Below are 13174 nucleotides of genomic sequence, written 5' to 3'. Positions count from 1 at the left end.
ATCTGATGAGAATAACAAATATAACATCAAAGCCAAATACATGAATTGGGATAGAAAAGTAACGTGACACGTCTTATAGTAATTTGAATTCACACTCAAATATAAGAGAAAATAAACGACACAACAGAAACACATCGTTAAAATGTAACACACACAGAAACAAACTATAATATAACAATATGTTCATATTCCTGAATTGGTACACGACATTTTGTTTAAAAGAAAAACATGGTGGGCTGAACCTGGTTTTGTGGCATGCCAAACCTCCCGCTTTAATGGCAATGTTAAATATAACATTAAAATGACAACATGACATTACAGGACTACAATACAAATAAATAAGAGAACATATTAAACAAAGAAACACACGAATAATAGCTAACAAAAGGCACAACAGGTTTAAAATTTAATACGACAGAAATGCGTTTCGTCCACACAAGACTTACTAGTGACGCCCAGATACAAAAGTTCGAAAGTCAAAACAAAGTTGTACAGCACTGAGGATCAAAGGTTCAAATTTTATTTTGTCAAATACGGCTAGGTTTTCTGCTTGGGATAAAAATATCGTTATTATTTAGAACTATTTATACTTTTGCAAACAGTAAATTTTATAAAATGACTATATAAAAGATATAAATGATAAAACAGTATTCACTAATTACAGAAACAAATGTAAATCAGTTGAAAGACAAGGTTGTATAACTACATGGGTGTCATACTACACGAGTTTATCTGAAAATATTAAGATAAACATTAATATACATCTGAACATTGCATTTCAAATTGTTCTTAAGATGTATTTTTTATAAACCTTTCAACTGTAGATAATATTTCCCATTTGTGTCATGATTCTGTCAACATATAATAGTGCAATATTATTGTTATCTATTGTATATTTGAAATATAATATATAAGGTATGCGGAAATTTTTTCCATAATTATGATGATTTTGTGCGAATATGTGTAATCTATAAAATCTTTTGTATGCAGTTCCTAATAAATGTGCGTATTTTTTAATTCAAATTTTAAACTTCCTTTTTGTGCTTCATTTAATTTTGTTTAACAATCAGATTATCAGTCTAGATTGATACGTGTCATAGGTATGTTTATTATATTTATCATGAACGTTTTTTATTCTTTTTTGTATACCTGCAAAGTTTACATTATATTGATTACACACAACTAATTCTTTTCGGTAAACTTTGGAATCCATCATTCAGAATAACTACTTTAAACTTTGAACATTAGTCAATTTATGTAATTTATCATTAAAAAATTCCATAAAATACCGCTGCTGTATCTTATGTATTCATCGAAAAGGAACTGACAGCTTTATCGGGTACTTTCTTTTCCATGTTTACGACGAAACATAACTCAGTTTTCCCTATGTTTCTATGTGAAAAACGAAGAATTTATTTTAGATGGTGATGATTATGCTAAGAGTTATATATGATATATATGAACTCTGAATATTAATTTCATAATTTGTGGTCGATCATTAAAAAAGTTTCTCATTAGGTCTCTATGTTAATTTCATTTTTTGAAGTGTTGATTATCTGATGGAGTAAGTATAAGTAGTGTAACAAACAAAACAAAAACAACATACATGAGCTTTTAATGTTTGTTTATTTGTACCACTACGAGAGTATCTTGTAGTGAACTTAGAATGGTCTGGAGTATCTCTATTACAGGAACAGATAATAATCAAAATGTGTCCACTAAATATATCTGGAGTAGCCTTAAGAAATTCGACACTGATGTTTGCAAATACAGAAAGATAAAAAAACATGTTCAAAGACTTTTGTTCCAGTAGAAAACTTTTTTCAAACGGGATAGCATATCCTCATTTTTACGGAACTGTTGTTTACCGTGCCCGAAATTTAGAAACGATCCTTGTAAACTTATCGGTCCTTTTAATAAAAAATTAAACTTTCTGTAAAAGGTTACCAATTCAACACTGTAATAAAATCATTAAATATTATTTTTATAGGTATGAATATTGATTTTGTTATCAGTAAATTAAGAGCAAACTAAATATCATTGTTATTCACATATACACATTCAGGGGTCTTCAATCTGTCGATACCTGTATCTTGACGTTGCACAAGGTCATGTTTTTCTCTGACTGTTTATGACGTCTTTACACTAAATCCATTTAATGTTGGATGAAAACTTATTGATAATTTAGTCTTCGATGCATGATTTGTTTTATTAGCTGTTAGTGACTGTGAACTAGCTGCCAGTTACTGCGAGTACTTTGAGATTTGTAATTGGTGTCTTTTTGTTGTTTGGATGTAAAAGTTCCCGGCCACGTTCAGTTGTATTTGTAGTATTTGTATCTATCTGATGAGTCAAGCCTTTGTCAACTGATTTTTATAGCTAGTTTTTATGTTGTACTATTACACTACTGTCTCAGATAGGGGAGATTTGGGATCCCGCTAACATGTTTAACCCCGTCATATTGTTTATGTATGTGCCTGTCCCAAGTTAAGAGTCTGTAATTTAGAGGTTGTCGTTTGTTTAAATGCTTCATATTTGTTTTTCGTTCATTTTTGTTCATAAATTAGGCCGTTAGTTTTCTCGTTTGAATTATTTCACATTATTGTCATTTCGGGGTCTTTTATAGCTGACTATGCGGTATGCGATTTGCTCATTGTTGAAGGCAGTACGGTGACCTATAGTTGTTCATTTATGTGCTTTTTGTTCCATCATGGAGAGTTATCTCATTGGCAATCACACCACATCCCCTTTTTTTATATTTATTGTTAAAAATTGTACTATTTTAATAGGTTACCAAAAACTTGTTGAAATACTTCTTTAGGACAATTTAATCCTAAAATATAACGAAATAATAGATAAACTCATTATAGATACCCAGATTAATTTGTATACTTACGCCAGACGAGCATTTTGTGTACAAAAGACTCATCAGTGACCCTCGAATCCCAAAAAAATTAAAAGGCCAAATAAGTACAAAGTTGAACAGCATTGAGAACACTAAACAGCCGTTTGATACAACTGTATTACAATGTAGTAGCATAAACAATCACTTACCATTGAGCAGTAGCAGCAGCATCAAACACATATAACCCTTGAACTCCATCAGGAGCACTAGCAGCGGAGGTAGTTTCAAAAAATTCGAAACAAAAAAAGGAGTAAGATGAACACGATATTTGTCAGTTTTTTATGTACTTTTTGAATTTACCTTTGTTATAATTCTACTTATAGCAACATAACATGCATAAGATACATACACATTTTCTATACATCTAAGAATTTCGAAACCAAAAAAGCATCAGGAAATATTCAGTGAACTGCGATTTTTAAAGCGTTGGTTCAAAGATTTATACTTGGGCATACTTGGTCAATAGTAGCATGGATGTTCATTACCAAATCAATGACACGGGACAATGTATCACAGATGTGCAGTTCTTCCATCCGGTTGCACAATATATAATTACACAGACATATAAATAATTCCGTTCCCCCAATGTATAATGTCTTAAACGACGTCTATCCCATTCGAGACAATATTTAATGTAGGTTTAATATTTCTATTTTTTAGCATTTTACTGCAGTAACTATGACAATTTCCTCTTTTTTCAAATTGTCTTTAATATTTTCATTGTCTTGCCAATGTTGCATGTCATATGACATCTGCAAATTGTAATCAAAAACAATTTTAAACTTAATGAACATATGCTGAAATTTCATATTTAATTAATAATTACTTAAAAGTTAACTATTAATAACTTTATATATCTTTTTTTTGTAATACAGATCGTTTAAATAATATTCGTATTTTTTCTTACAGCAACTTTTATGAAAAAAACATGATACTGGGAATTCTTTGTGCATTGCTGTTGACCACTCGCTTCCGTTGTGAAACCATAGATCAGCCTAATACAGTATGTTTTTTTTAACAATAAGTGCAGATGTTGGACTGATCGGGATTTGCGGCATGTCGATTGCTCAAATGCTAACATGACAGATATACCAAACTTCCCACCAAAAACAGATATTCTCAATATAAATTCGAACTATATTGAGGTCTTGCAAAATAACACATTTGAAAATTTAACAAAGCTATTGGAGCTTGATTTGTCCCATAATAGACTGATACGTATAGAGTCGAATGCGTTTATAGGATTAGGAAAATTAACGAAACTATCGCTAGAAGACAATCGCCTAAACTATACCAAAGAATCTTGTGATACAACTGTATTTAACCCATTACAATCGCTTCTGTTTTTAAATGTGAAACTTTAAGAAATACTGAACATTCTACCTGGAAAAATGATCCGAAAACTTCATCATTTACAACATTTCGAAGCCGATCTGATATCATCAACAGAGGGTTTGGCCTTTGGAAAAGAGTTTTCCCTCCTTATACATCTCACACTACTGAAAGCGGGTAAATGTAAACTAGAAATGGTGAACAATAATACGTTTATACATTTACCTTACTTGGAAATAATACATTTGTCCGGGTGTACAATATCCCAGTTTGGAAAGGGATGTATTTTTTGTAAATTAAAAAAATTCAATTATCTAGATATATCTAAAGTTGTATGTGATTTCAACTACTTTAGATATTTAGCAGTTGATTTCGAAGAGACGAAAATAAAAAAGATAAATATGTCAGAAACATTTTATAACACAGCATACCCTCCTTTCCATATGTTTGATTATTTAGAAAAAAGTGGCATCACAGAAATTTATTTGAGCAGCAATGTCTTTGTTGGTACACATAGAGGTATTACTGGGATTCTACCAAGGACCTTAAAAGTTTTAGATTTTTCTAATAATTTTCTTTCACAAGTAGTTTTTTATATGCGTGATTTGCTCACGTTAAATTTAAGACAAAATCAACTGGGGATAATGTTGGATAAAGGTGGCTACAAAACTCCAGGACCAATCGCGTTGCAAAACGTTGACCTTTCACAAAACGGTATTCACACTTTGTTATTTCAAGTATTTGATGGCCATTGCAATGTTCAAACAATGAATCTTAGTTACAATGCATTAACAGATTTTACTCCAGACATTTCGGAAATGGTTAAGCTAAAATTTCTTGATTTATCAAAAAACAAGATTAAGAAATTTTCCAACGTCATGACAATGCAAAATATTTCAAAAATTGCTAGAGAGACCAATCTAAAAATAGATTTGTCGAAAAATATATTAGAGTGCAGCTGTTCGTCTTTTACCTTTATACAATGGATGCACGACAACCACAATTCTTTTTATGATATCAATTCATATCAATGTAAAACGGAAAACGGAACTGTGATGATTTTAAATCGACTTAAACATATCGTGTTCATGCTTAAAAAAGAATGCGAAACGTATACCTTATTGATCATATGCATTTCCGTGGGAATAATAACTGCTTTGTTAATTTTATCAGGCGGATTGTTATACCGATATCGTTGGAGGCTGCGTTATGTGTACTATATGACAAGAAATAGGTACAAGCGATACAAACAGATTGAGGAAGATAATGTTTACAAATATAATGCCTTTATTTCGTATGCAGATCAGGAGTCAGCTTTTGTTAAAAACGAATGCATTCCTGAATTAGAAGGGAACAGAAACTTAAGTCTATGTATACATCAGCGTGACTTTGTTGCTGGAGAAGATATCACTCAAAATATAACAAATGGAATACACGAAAGTAAAAGGACAATCTGCATTGTCACTCAATCGTTTTTAGATTCATATTATTGCATGTTTGAATTTAACATGGCTAAAATGCAGAGTATATATTCTAGAAAAGGACAAAACATTTTATTTTTGGTATTTATTGAAAATATACCGTCGAAAAATCTGCCTTTGGTTATGCTGGAGATAGTACAACAGCAGTCTTACATTGAATATCCGAGCGACGCTAACGAAAGAGTTGTGTTTTGGGAGAACATCAAACAAGCAATCGAATAGATTTATCAAAACAATATTTTATGTTTTTTGTGTGAGTTTAAGTATCATTTGAAAATGTGGTATTTGAAGGATATTATGCCTGTAATAAAACTTTCAACGTTCAAGTTTAATGATATATAGCTTAGTCTATTTGAGATAAGACACCGCGCTTTTTTTGACTTAAAATCAATTCTTCTCGTTTCGAAGATCGAAAAGTTAAACACTAACATACTTTCGCGCAAATTTTCGATTCATCTTACACTTTCGTTTAGTGTATTCATTTACAAAATGTAGAAGCTTTTTCGAGTCATTAAAATCAATATTCGAACTCAATTTCCGTTGGCGCAATATACTTAACGACTAGTTACCATAGTTTTTATTTGATAATACAACACAAGATACTATTCAGTTTTAAAGAAGAACTATTAAAGGTCTACGTGACCTTCCGATATTCAAACAATAGTTCAATACATAATTTTGGTATAAAAGTTTATACTTTCTAATCCAAATTCTATACGAATATATATTAAGAGAAACGTGTAATTTAGGTGTCCAATAGCAAATAGCTATACAGATCTATGGCAAAGGTCTATATTGTGTCTATATACGCGTTCAATTATTACATAGTTCAAAAAAACATCATAAGTTACTGTAATTCCACCGATTTTGTAAGTTAGGATATAGTTATTATAATTTTATCAACAAAATTGTAAATGTCTCTTCTTAAGAGGGAGGGAATGAAATCTTATAAAACATATTAGACCCGTCGCATTTGTGTGACTTTTGCAAGTTAGGGGATAACTTGCCTTAAATTGTTACCTTTGAAGATTTTTTTTTATTCAAGTTCATTTATATGTTATGCAGTTTAGTACTATGTCTATTTTTAAGTAGCCAGTACACATATTTTACATAACAGAGAATAGTCACATCTAGTGTTGTGCATCGATTGTGAAATTAAGCCGGTACATTTCAGTTCGTGAAATTGGTACATTTTGACCAAAATGTTTTTGAAATCAGCTGAGTTCTTTGTACAATTGATTTTACATTACCAATCACCAAAGTTCACACTATATATATATATATTCATACTTCATATATGATAGCTCACCTTCAAACTAGTATACGTAGTAGTTCATTAACGTTTCTAATACTTCTTTACTTGGTTAAGACAAAATTGTTTGTGGGTGATACAATTTATGGGCAACAGATTTCTGATCCTGTGCTCCTTCTTTTATTATAGTAATAGGATATCTTGTCTTTACATACATATAATATGTTGTTAATCGAAGCTATGATTATTGTTTTAACATGTCTAATCCTTAATATAAATATATTTACCTGATATAGATAAAGTGATCTTTCTTTTATTCATTAACATGACATATGTTTCTTCCATTGTAGATAGTGATGTTATTAACAGAAGTTGTGCATGTTGAGATCATTCTTTTGTAACATGTTCAATGATTAATATATTTTTGTTTTTTCCGGAAAAGATATATCATAAGGTTTAAAGAAACATGAATATACTATTATTTCCTGTCATTGCAGAAAGAACATATGGTTTGCAACCATTATTTTGATATGTTTTTATGCCTGTTAAAGCTGCATGTGACTGAATATGCGGTATGAGTTTCCCTCATTGTTGAAGGCTATACGGTGACCTTTTTGTTCTTATTTCTAAATATAGTACAAATGTTTTAACTGCTTAGTCTATAATGGAATATGATGATATTGAGTGTGTAATAAAGTGGTGTCTATATAATTTGTACATGTTTATTTTTATTCTTGACATTGTTACATTTTTTTTGTCGAAATATATTTTTAATCAGCAGAATTTGATGTACAATTGGATTTACTTTATTATCACTCACCAAAGTGAACATTATTACAAATTTATTTGCTTGAAATTGACGTTGAGATTCGTTTACATAAACTGTGGTCTTTCATTAATTCGGATGTGTATCATTTTGTTATGATATTTTTATAAAAGTATTTTTTGGTTGTAATTGCAAGTAAAGGCTAATTAAATTACTTTAATCACGAGTTATACAACAAGTTATGATGTGTAACAGACTTTGTGTTCCTTCGTTTACCAAATTGATTAAGCAAATCGTATACATCTCGACTTTCTTAATTACTTCTTGATCAACATAATTATTGCGTGATTTTACCAGGAAATTTTTGCATGTTCCCTTTAAAGAGTAAATATAATGTATATGTAAAGTATGATTATATATTTTCTTTGTTGTCAAGACTGAAATGTGAAAATCTTGATTTATTAGAATATCCACGTAGTGCTTCATACAATTTTTAATTATTCTTTATTTCATTATAAAAATAATTTGTCTGTTGATGATACTTGGTATGAACGACAGATTTCTGAACCTGTGATTCTTTTTATAACTGGTAATATTATATGTTGTCCTGGACATGTAAGAGTCATTGGACACGTGGTTAATAGAAGTTGAGATCATTCTTTTGACGAGTTTAACTGTTGATATAGACATGTTAGCTAGCAATAAACATAAAGTATGTTTACAGAAACTATGATCTTTCCTTTATTCATTAATATAACATTTTGTCCTGAAAATGATGGGTATAAGGTTTACAGCACAGTATATATCTAAACATCAAAACAAATAATTTTGCCTGGTAAAGATATAGAAAATAGTTAACAGAAACAGTAATCGTTCTTTTATTTATTAATATGTCATTCGGTCATGATATTTTTAATACTCTCAAATTAAAGTTCTTTTACCATAGGCGGATTAAGGGGGGCAGGGGGCCCGGGCCCCCCTTTTCGGAAAAAAGGTATGCAATCATGATTTGTTACAGACCTTGTTTTCTTATATATATTTCAATGGTATATTTTATCTCTGAAGTCTGTTGTAAAATAATTTCATATGTCCCATTAGAACCTTTTTTGTGTATGAATATATATTTCAACCAGTGGGAGTTTTTGACATGATCTATATTTTACATACCATTGATTTTTAAACCTTCAATATTCCTCAACAAAATACGTATCGTAACTAAAATTGAGAATGGTAATGGGGATATGTCAAAGAACCAACAGCCCGACTAAACAACAGAACAGGACAACCAATGTAGCACAAGCACAGCGAGAAAATACCGGAGGTGGACTCTAGCTGGCCTCTAAAGATATGTATGTACTAGTTCAATGAAAATGGTCGGTACACTTAACTCCGAAACATATAAATTAATTACTATTAATGGTATTGAACAACACGATAAGGTACCAGAGCTGTCTATAACAGTTTAAAGTAAAAAAATAAATAACAGGTGATTTACATTTTATTTTTCTTTATACTGTAAAAAGTAAAATCACAAAAATACTGAACTCAGAGGAAAATCAATTTGGAAAGTCTATAATCACATGGCAAAATAAAAAAAAAAACAAAACAAAACGCATCAAAAACGAATGGACAAGAACTGTCATATTCCTGACTTGGTACAGGCATTCTCAAATGTAGAAAAGGAGAACTCTTGTACCTCATGATGTTGTTCAGTAACAACCGGAACAGCTGATGCAGCCACCGGATTTAGAGCTGTCGCCCAAAACAACACTTCCGTCAATTAAAAATCGAAATACGACGATTCGAACAGCAAACAACTGATGCGTTCTGTGGATAAAAGAGGGATGAAAGATACAAAAGGGACAGTCAAATTCATCAATCTAAAACAAACTGACAACGCCATGCCTAAAAATGAAAAAGACAAACAGACAAACAATACTACACATTACACAATATAGAATACTTAAGAAAAACAACACGAACCCCACCAAAAAACTAGGGGTGATCTCAGGTGCTCAAGAAGGGTAAGCAGATCCTGCTCCACATGTGGCACCCGTCGTGTTGCTTATGTGATAACAAATCCGGTAAATAGTCTAATTCGGTACGTCACATTCATGAAGGGAAAAGGGATTGTAGTAACGACGTAAGGAACATATCCGATACACGTCGAAGATAGGAAAAGTGATGGTACTTCAAAACAGAGGAATATATGCGGAACCGATTCAGGTCCACTGATGTATATCAGTAAATAAGAAAATTGATTCCTCCTAAAATTCGCTTAGGAAAATAGGTGATAAGATACGAATTGCATTACCTTCATTCTATAAAATATATCAGTGATCGCTGTTGATAGTAAATAAAGGCAACAGCAGTATAGCACTGTTCAAAATTCATAAATTGGTATAGAAAAAAACAAATCCGGGTTACAAACTAAAACTGCGGGATTTTGAATTGATTTAAATAGCAAATACAGATGACATCGTCGCCGCCGCTAACAAAGGCAGAACAAACATATTGTGTTCAAATCTATGGACTCAAAATCTATGTGATTATTTATCTTATCTTATATAATCTATGTGACATTTTTAACAGTAACTTTCCCTAGATGCGTAGTGCCGAGAGGTTGATGCAACACTTATAACGGTAATTTGACATAGATTGTTCTATCGTTTTCCGGCAATTCTTCTTCTCACTGTTAACCTTTGAAATGTTGTATTATACTTTTTAAATTTATATTATATTATATATTTATATTCAAACATCTTCACGATTTATCTATATTCTTCTTATACATAACAGACTAAGTTTTGTTACTTTATTACTTTTGTTTTTATTCTTTGTGTATTTTTGCAATAAATATTGTATATCCGATAAAGTTTGGGAAACATCTTTGAAATTAAGTTTCGTAATCGTATAAACAAAGTCTGCACAATACAGACAGCAACATCAGAATAGGGAGTGAGAAAGTTAACAAAGGCTGCGAAATACATGGGCACTTGATTCAGCAAAAAATGAAAAGTAAAAAATCAGGTCCCCTTACAGTCTGATCAAAGCCAACCACAAATACATATCCACTTGCGAGGATTAAATGTCGTGTTAATTTAGGCTTGCATGGGTACTCGGTTGTAATGTGTGTATTTTTTTTGGAGTGGGGGTTGTTGAAGGTGGAGAAAAGTTGAGTTAGAAATAATGTGCATGTACAAATTGGGAGACAAAACGACTGAAATAGAATGGGCAAAGTTGCCTTTTGGGGCCATGAGGGGCATATTGCTCACATACTAAGCGACGGGAAGAGCCTGCGGAGTTTCACAGTCTTAAAAGGAGTTTTTAGAACTAGTATACAAGTATACACATGTAAAATAGAACTGTTTGTATTTCTTGGTGTGGATAAATATACTATATGTATGTATATGGTCAGAAAATATAAAATGTATTTGTACGAGCCTAGGCTTTCCACTTGTTTCACAGTGAGAACTCATATCTTTTTTATATTTCTGACAATGCACATAATTTTTATTTTGTTTTTATCCTACAATTGAAGGTGACTTGGAAATATACATACATCTCTTGGTCTTCTTCCGGCAGTAAAACAAAACCTACCTATTGTAATTGTATAGTAACTTTGTTCTCGTCCTGAATATGCACGAACTATTTGCCCCTGGATGTTAGGCAACCAACAGCCAACACCCGTCACTTGAAACTTCGGCTGTTTTCAAAGAAATCGACATATTTTAAACGCGGACCGCGAAGAGGAATGGAATGAACAGTTTTGAAAACCGAAATATCTACGTTATCGCTTGCTCATTATGGAAGTGGGCTAACATGAGATATTATTTGTAAAAGTACAAGTACAATAAAAGCAAAAAAATACTTGTGTACATGTTATTTGTACAAAAGTTGGCTGATAGAATGCTAACGGAGATGTGGGATGTGCAGCTTATAAGATAGCAATATCTGGGCATTTAACTACATCAAAACAAAAAACATCAAGAAAATTGTGACAAATGCTAATTGGACGATTATCTTTTTACCTCTAATTTGAAGTTTTAGTAAACGTTGGTACCCCAAATTGGAAAGTTTTACTAAGTATGTGTAGTATAATTATCAAAGTATCATTTCAGTCTCTTAGTTCATAATAATTTAAGTCTGAAAACATTTGTTCTTCTGAATAATATTAACTTCATCATTTATCCATATTTTTTTTTATGTAATAACGATTTGAAAACAATTGTAATCTGGTAATTTTTTCCTTTCACTTAATTAATTTTGCCAGCCGATGATATTTACTATTAAATAACCCTTTTTCTAAAATTTTTAGCACTGAAAACAGTTGTATCCTTATTGGATTCGCCCTGTACATCACATGTTGTCCCTCTTCCCGATAACAGATCACATCCAACTTTAAACCATCCACTAACAGTTGTCGAGGGAAATTCCTCCATCTGGTGTTTAAACCTTTGGATTCCACCTTCGATAGCGGCGCCGACGATGTAATACCCGGTATGGCGCTATTCAATTGTTAAGTTATTTGTTATATTTTCCCCGTAAAATTATGAAAAACCAAAATCAGTCATCGATCTGTTTTATATGGCGTTTGTAACGTCACGTTTGTCATAGATTTGGAACTGAGCATAGATTTGAGTCCTATATATTTATGTTTATATTATACTGCAAGACACGAACATAACAAAAAATAATGGAAGACAAAACAAAAGGATTTTTGAAAAAGGATTTTCTGTGCTTTTTGAAGAAATATAAGAACATTTGCTGCTGAAATCATAAAGAATATATTGATCAAAAAGTGATTACAACCGCCAATCTCTGGTGAATCGGTCACTCTACTTCTATGCAAAGGTAAAGAATCGACCGAGTTGTGATGAATGGAGGCACGGAATTACCCGAGTTGTGACGAATGAATTCACGGCATTGGCGGAAGTGTGACTAATGGAAGTGATTAAGGAATGTTATATATTATATAACAGATGTTACAATTGCAACATAAAACAAAATCATAATTTGCATAATCAATTTGACTAGCAAAGAAAACAAAGTCTGCTACAAATCATTAATGAATACCTTGTCAAAATCATTAATTAAAAGCAATTTCATTTTTTTTTTACATTTGAGTGTATGAAAAGCTGTAGTATCTATTTTGTATATCTCGAACGAAGTTTGTCTATGATATCCATGTCCACATCAAATTTGCAAAAACTTGGAAGCCTTTTCGAATAACTCTCAAGAAAACCTTTCAATATGTTTCAAATGCATAGGGACTTGAGGACAGGACAATTTAATAATCTATCTAATAAACTTGTCCAACTTCTTATAATCTGACAGACCTTGATCGTACTGGAAAGTACTGAAAAGTACGCGTGCGATCCGAAACGTACTTGTACAGTCCAAATACTTAATATATGATCTTGAACATATCAATAATG

The sequence above is a fragment of the Mytilus trossulus genome, chromosome 9 (genome assembly GCF_036588685.1).
Source record: "Mytilus trossulus isolate FHL-02 chromosome 9, PNRI_Mtr1.1.1.hap1, whole genome shotgun sequence".
NCBI classification, from domain to species: Eukaryota; Metazoa; Mollusca; class Bivalvia; order Mytilida; family Mytilidae; genus Mytilus; species Mytilus trossulus.
Note: the sequence above shows the minus strand (reverse complement) of the source record.